The sequence below is a fragment of the Ischnura elegans genome, chromosome 11, assembly GCF_921293095.1.
Source record: "Ischnura elegans chromosome 11, ioIscEleg1.1, whole genome shotgun sequence".
NCBI lineage: Eukaryota > Metazoa > Arthropoda > Insecta > Odonata > Coenagrionidae > Ischnura > Ischnura elegans.
This window is the reverse complement of record NC_060256.1, coordinates 82,965,370-82,973,012: the sequence shown is the minus strand read 5'-3', so window position 1 is coordinate 82,973,012 and position 7,643 is coordinate 82,965,370.

The following is a 7,643-nucleotide window of genomic DNA, read 5'->3' as shown; positions in this document are numbered from 1 at the left end:
TTTTTTATGGTATTTTCATTTTTCTGGACTGAATTGTCTTGAAATCGGAGGTAAATATGTCACATGTACAGTATTGAATTGTTCCACAGAACACTGAATCACTTGTTGTTAGATAGCAGGTGTCCTGTTATATTATGGTTCAATCTCTCAGGGTTATGCTTTGTTGAACTGAAACGGGAATAGAAATGCCACTCTGTGTATATGTTACGCAGGAAATTGAAATTAACCACGATTTTAACATAAAACATTGTTCACAGGATCCGTTAGTATTGACCTTAAGAATGAAATTCAATGTCAACATTGCTGGAAATGTAATACCGGGACTCCAAGATGATCGCAGTAATGTTTGAAATGTATACATATATGTACAAGGTCACATTTCATCTCATTTCATGCTGACAACTTTTCATAAGGCCTATAAAAACTGTCGTCAAGACATTCCTTCCATTCTTACCCCTCCACGCCCTAAAGCCAAAATCTCATTGGGACTATGACACTGCCTCAGGAAAGTACTAGGTGCTTGAGGTTTTTGGAAGTTTGTGGTTTGCTCAATTTTCTGAGATATCTATCCTCTGAAGGATCATTGGAGGTGATATCTGAAGCACCATTAGAAGAAGTGGGCACTGTGAACTACTAGTGCTGCTGTTATGCAACCAGATTTACTAATAAGGACAATTGGATAGGAGAATTGCAGTGCAGCTCTGCACATCAGCCTGGAGCAGAACCTTTTTGAAGAAGTGTAAGTAATTTATTTATTTATTTACATATTTTTCGTTTTCCCAATAACCCAAGGGAAAACATTTCAAAACACTTATTACAAAAACACTTCACAAAAGATATGCCAAAAAAACATAAAAATAAGTTGTAAACACACCCTTATATTAAAATATTACAATAATCTTCAAAGAAAATATTAAATAAAATTCAACAATGCATACTTTGCTGGTTACAATAACACATTATTCTTAATTATGATACTTATCTGAGATATAAATACATTTTTATCCCATGATAAATCTGTTTACATAGTGTTGTAATCCCTACACATTCTTATTAGGGGAGAGTTGCAACAATATTTTGATTTTGCAAACGAAATGAGGAAGGTTTGCTGGTATCTTTGCTTGTATTGCGGAACTTAAAAGTTTTATTTCTGGAGAATAGTTCCATCTTTTCCATACTTTACTATTTCATATAAAAATTTAAGTCTCTTCCTTCTTGCATTAAGTGACATAAGTCCATAAAAATTTTGCAAATTTTTATATGATGTATGATTTTTGTACAATGGGTATACTTAATACTCCCTGTGGAAAATAACTCTAAGAAATCTCTTTTGTATCCATTATAATAATAATCTTTATTTGCCGGAAAGACAATTATATGCAGTACATAAATTGTATAAGGCATGTCAAAAACACAGGTTGGGTACAAATAAAAGATATAAGGCACAAACAGCAAAGTGAGGTGAGCATATATAATATTACTGTGACAGGTACTCTGATATAGAGTAAAAGCAGCCTGAAAGTAAAAAGTCTTTCAGCTTGTTTTTAAATACCCCTTGACTCATGGGATCTTTTAGCTCCATAGGGAGCTTATTGTACAAAAGTAGGCTCATAAATTGTTCACCACAGGCAGCACTTTTAGTCCGTACATAGGGGACATGCAAATCTTTGTGCTGCCTCGTATAATGAGTGTGAATGCTGGCGTTTGGGACAAAGTCTTGGAGTTAGTCTTTACTTTGAGAAGTATGGTGAATATATAAAGACAGGGCACAGGTAATATTCGTAGAAATTTAAACAATGGCCGACAGGGTGTCCGATAGGGTTCGTTGGACAATAAGCGTACCACTCTTTTTTGAATTTTGAATATGGTAACGGCATGTGGAGATGAACCCCAATGCAGAATGCTGTACAGAACATGAGAGTGGAATTCACCATAATACAAGAGTAGCAGAACATCTAGTGACACAGTGGAGCGTATATACCTGATTAGATAACACACAGAACTGAGCTTACGTGCCAATTCGCTGATATGCATTGCCCAGGAAAGATTAGAATCAATAGTCACACCCAAAAACTTTGTACTCTCAACTTGTGGTATACATGCACCGTTAAGGTCCACAGTGATCTGCCCATTATTTTTTCCAATATTTGTGAAGTAGATAAGTTGAGATTTACAAACATTAGGCTTCAAACAATTTTTAACACACCATTTATACAACTGCTGGGATACAGAGTTAGCAGAGGTACATAAGCTATTCACTTGAGATGAGGTAACAACTACAATTAGCATCATCAGCATATAACACTGGGGTGATATCAGAGGATCGAGAGACAAAGTTAGTGAGATCATTCACATATACTAAAAACAAGATAGGGCCAAGAACAGATCCTTGGGGGACACCTTGGGAAATAACTTTTGGTGGGGAAATAAATTTCACACCATTGGACACTACAGCAACAGTCGGTGATCTGTTGGCGAGGTAAGATTCCAACCAGAGAAATGGAATACCTCTAATACCAAAATAGGATATCTTATTCATAAGAATTTTATGGTTGACACTATCAAAGGCCTTAGATAAGTCATAGAACAAGCCAAGTACTTCAGCTTTGTTGTCTAGAGCATTCAGAATTATATTGACTGCCTGAGAAATAGCTTGGGAAGTTGATCTTTTCTTTCGAAAACCATATTGATGGGGAGAAAGATAGTTATTTGATTCCAGGTAAGAGGTCAATCTGTTGTAGAAAATTTGCTCGAAAACCTTGCCAAGCTGATTGATAATTGAAATTGGTCTAAAGGAGTTAAAATCATGAGCAGAACCCTTTTTCTTGTAAAGTGGGATAACTTTAGAACTCTTTAGAGAATCTGGGAAAATTCCTAGCTGGAGAGAGTTGTTAATGAGTAGTAGAAGAGGAGATTTAATGTATTCATATGATAAACATATTAGAAAATGGGGGACATCATCAGGACCAGCACAATACTTAGGGCTAGACTTGAAGATGATAGAGGTCAATTCACGTTCAGAGCAAGGATGAAGGAAGAAGGAGGTAGGTGAGGGATGAGGTTGGAGGGGGAGGAAATCAGGAGGGGGGGATAAGCCAGAGGGGCAAGAGAAGTGATCATTGAAGGCAGATGCTAGTTGAAGAGAATCAGTGATGAAGTTGCCAAAGCTATCCTTGAGCTGAAGGTGAGTAGGATTTACATTCAGTTTTGAACTATTTATAATCTTCCAAATGGCCTTGGACTTATTATCAGCAGATGCAATTTGAATGTTATTATAGTTATGTTTAGCTTCAGAGATCATTTTTCTCAATATACATTCCATGAAGCCCATGTGTTTCTTTACAAAGGGTGCCCCCACAATAACTCCATAGTCAAATTGCGATCTTTTTAGGGTACATATCATATAATATTAGCATTGCTTAACTATTCTGAAAACTAATTGTAGTTCTAATGATAAAGCCCAATGTCCTATTATCATATTTCACCAAGTTATGCTCATTTTTTCCACGTTACAGTGTATTGTGGCAATAAATATTTTCTATTGTAAATGTCACTTGTTCCATGGAGATTCATTTATACATTTTTGCCATGTTATGCAAGTCAAATAAAATTCCACTTCAATTAAAGAGATATTAATGGCAAATAACCTATGAATTCAACCTTAGAATTGCACAAATCTGAATTCTAATTTTGGGAATGTATTTTAAATAAATTAGAAAGGGGTTACAAATTTTGTCATTGCCAAAAATTAGTTTTATTTATTTGATATGTGAATATTAAATTTTTTTATTTTAATTGCATACTTATTGCACTTGTTACAAAATTAATTAAATTTAAATTTTGTTAAATATGGAGTTATTTGGAGAATATAATTTTTAAATAGCATTTTTCATAAGTACTACATATTAATTTTTAAATAACTCATTGCTCATGAATGAATTTTATCTGCCTATCTTGATTTTTCCCTCGATCCCATAATATGGTTGACAAACCAGTAGCACCAGTATTGGTTTAGTGAGAACACAATGGAAGAAAGAGCTGAAATATCCTAAGAGAAATGTGAAGAAAATGACAGATGAAGAGTAGTTGGATGCCCTCATGCAGTCTGATGAATAGATGGACAGGGAGGATTCCAGCAAGGAAAATAATGCAGCCCATGGAGGAATTCAAGAGGAGGACTCATCCAAAAGAGTCAGGAAGAGGATGAAGAAAATGCCCATGCACGTCATCAAAACTGTTCCGAAGGCACTCATATGACCTCTGATTTATGATACGAAGCTAATCTTGAAGGTCTTAATCGAAGTTACGAATATCCCTTCTTCAGGCTCCTCAGGATTAAAAGTAAATATTCCCAACGAGAATTCTTATGACTATTTTAGACTCATTGCCAGTGATATTTTTTTTAGTTAATTGTAACAGAAACGGGTATCAATAATTATTCTATGGTTTGAAATAATATTTCTGCGAATGCTAGAATAGCATCTTGGAAAGTCATGAGTCGATGAGAATTGGAAACTTTATTGTCCTCCTTCTATTTCTGATCGGAAATGTTTGTCTTAGTAGATTACAGTATTATTGGAAAAAATCTGAAACATGTTATAATCTCCGTTTTTTCCTAGTGCATGTCTTGTGATAGGTTTTTGCAAATATTATGTGCTATGCACTTTGGTAGAAATGTGGCTGAAGGCGAACCCTTACCCAGTGATCCCTTGTACAAAATATGACCCTTGCTTGATATCTTTGGTGCAACTATGAGTGAAGTCTACCACCCGGAAAGGGCTTTGAGTCTAGACGAATCCATGGTTCTTTGGAGAGGTCAGTTACTATTTACACAATTCATTCCTAACAAACGTCGAAAATATGGAATCAGATTGTACGTGCGCACTGAATCATGTGGTTTAGTTTGGTGTTGCTTAATATATATTGTGGCTTCAAGTACATATAAGGAAGTGAAGGGGTATAGGGTGTGCAGAGAAGGTGACTCATAAATTATTGGAAAATTTTAAAAATAAGGGCCAAGTTGTGTAAATGGATAACTTTTACAACAGCATGAACCTTTTCAATTGTTTGCTGAGAGAGAAAACATACTGTACAGCATATTGCAAATGAAGAGGAAAAAGAACCCGGAAAAAATTAGGGAAGGGTGAATATGGGGGTAACATTTATAGAATGGGGTTGTGCATTTTAAAATTGAGGGATAAAAGAGATATGCCATTGATTTCATCCGGGTATGGACACAATTTTGTGGATATTGTGGGCAGGTGGGGAAGGGTGTCAATTAAGCGATGTGAGGTGAATGCTTACAATAAACATATGGGAGGCATAGACAAGGCAGATCAATTGTTGTCTTAATTATTTGAAAAGAAAACCCTCCATTGGTACCTAAAGGTAGGAATACTCTTCATTGAGATAAAAATTATTAATTCTTTCATATCATATAAAAAATTTAGTTGGAAACTCATAGATTTGTTAGAATACCCCAATGAAATAATAAAATCATTGCTAATGTCCAACTTGAGGAATTGCCTTCGATAAGTTCCCCTAAACATATTCACTTACCACATTCTTTAGAAATGAAAATAAAAGGAAGAAAGAAGTACGGAGTATGTGCCAAAAATAGAGCGAGGAACGATGTTAGCCCTTACTGTCCAGATTACCTAGAAAAACCTGACTTATTCTTAGAACCATGCTTCAGGATATTCCATTCTTACAATTAATTCAAAATAATATTTTATAATTTCAAGTAGGTATGTTAATTCATTAAAATAAGTTTACATCACTGTTTAAAAATAAGTTTTAAATTTATCACTGACTTTAATTGTACTCTTCATTGCTCCTTTTTTTCCAGTATGATACTTGAAAGTTATCTCAAAATGATGTGTAAATTATGAGTTTTTTTTATGGCAGAAATATGATTTCGGTAAAAAGGAAAAAAATTTGTCATTTTTGAATCAGTGGCGTATCGAGGGGGAATCACTTTTTTTTTAAAGGAAACAATCCTTTTGTTTCCTAAAAGAAAAAAATATTGAAAAATCATGAGTTAAAAACCTTTCTCGGGTTTCCACACTACTCAGAACCCGAAATGTTGGCGCTCTCAGATTATCTTACCCATGTAGTAACTGGAGAATAGCTAAAATATTATTTTTGCTGGGGAGGTGTAAAATCATACATATTTTAAAACCCTCTGCATACTTCTGTTTATATCTGTTTTTCGAAAATTTTCCCTTGTGGCCTTGGATCCCCCCTGAACGAAATTCGTGTTCGCTACCCCACTGCTTCAGATGCTCCAATTTTTTGAAATGCTAATCTCTTTGCAAAATAAGTTGAAATACAGTAGATTCCGGTTAAATGGGACATATCGGGACTTGTACACTTTGCCCCAATTAAACGGCTGCCCCTATTAGGCGAACTCCCTTGTATATGGGCGTAAACAAACATTGAAATGATAGAAAGAAGACTAAAGAATGTTTATAATGCAACATAAGCTTATTAAACTACTAATTTGATTGATAAATCATCGAGTTTAGTTAATTTATTATCATTTTTAAGAATCATAACAATTCAGTTAAAAAAATATTTTTCATAGCCTCGGGCGACGCTGAATGAATGTCTTTTACTAAGTCCTTATAAAGAAAAGTCCTATCCTCTTGCGGATAGTATAGAAACAAGAGCTTTCAAAATAGGTCAAGAATAGGAACATTTGTGAAAAATAAGAGTAAATCAAAGGAGGAAAATATTGAGAAATAGTATTCTGAAAACAAGAAAAATTAATTTCGTCGCGAGTATAGAATCTATGTCGCCGACTCATGGCCCAATAAAGCGGCATGCTGTCCCTATTAAGCGGAGAATACTCTGGGATATTCTGCCATTGGGTTCTGTTCTTCAAGATCTGCCCCAATTAAGCGGCTGCCCCAAGTAACTGGTGGACCCATTAAACGGAATCTACTGGATATGGACGTTTGAGGGGAAAAGGGGTGAAAAAATTCTTTTTTATCTTGGGCTACTTTAAGCACGTTGCAAGGGTTGCATAGCTTTGCCAAGGCTGTGTGTGGCAGATGCACTGCTGCATCCTTATTTAATTTATTTAAAACAATCATACAATTTTTATTGTTATTTTTTATGGTATCTTTAGAGACATAACTACTTGGTTTTACAGATAAACTTCTGCCCCTCACTGCAAAATTTTTCATGAAACTGGCCCGCAGTGAAAGTGTTAAATGCTTATAAATGTATGTATTCTTATGATAGGCATTTTAGGCTTGGACAGAATGCTTTAATAAGTATTCAGTATGTACAATGGCGGAAAAAATTAACGCAAAGCTCATTGGCATCCAAAAGCTGCCAGCTCAGGAACTACTTAAAGACTCCTCATAATGCTCTCATGCAACCAGGAATTTTATGAACTCTGTGCCCCTCATACCGGGGAAATAATCATATCTGTCACATTATGACAATGTGCAAAAAATCCAACTACACATTCTTATCCCCATATTCTCCAAAGTGTGCTTCTTTCTTGTCTCACCTAGAATAGAGTTTACTCTCATTAGGAGATCTCTGAACATGCCTGACCCATTGGGGATTGAAACTGCTTGTGTGCACAATCTTTCTTCAATTGCCTTTTCTACCAGCAAAACTGAAAGTTT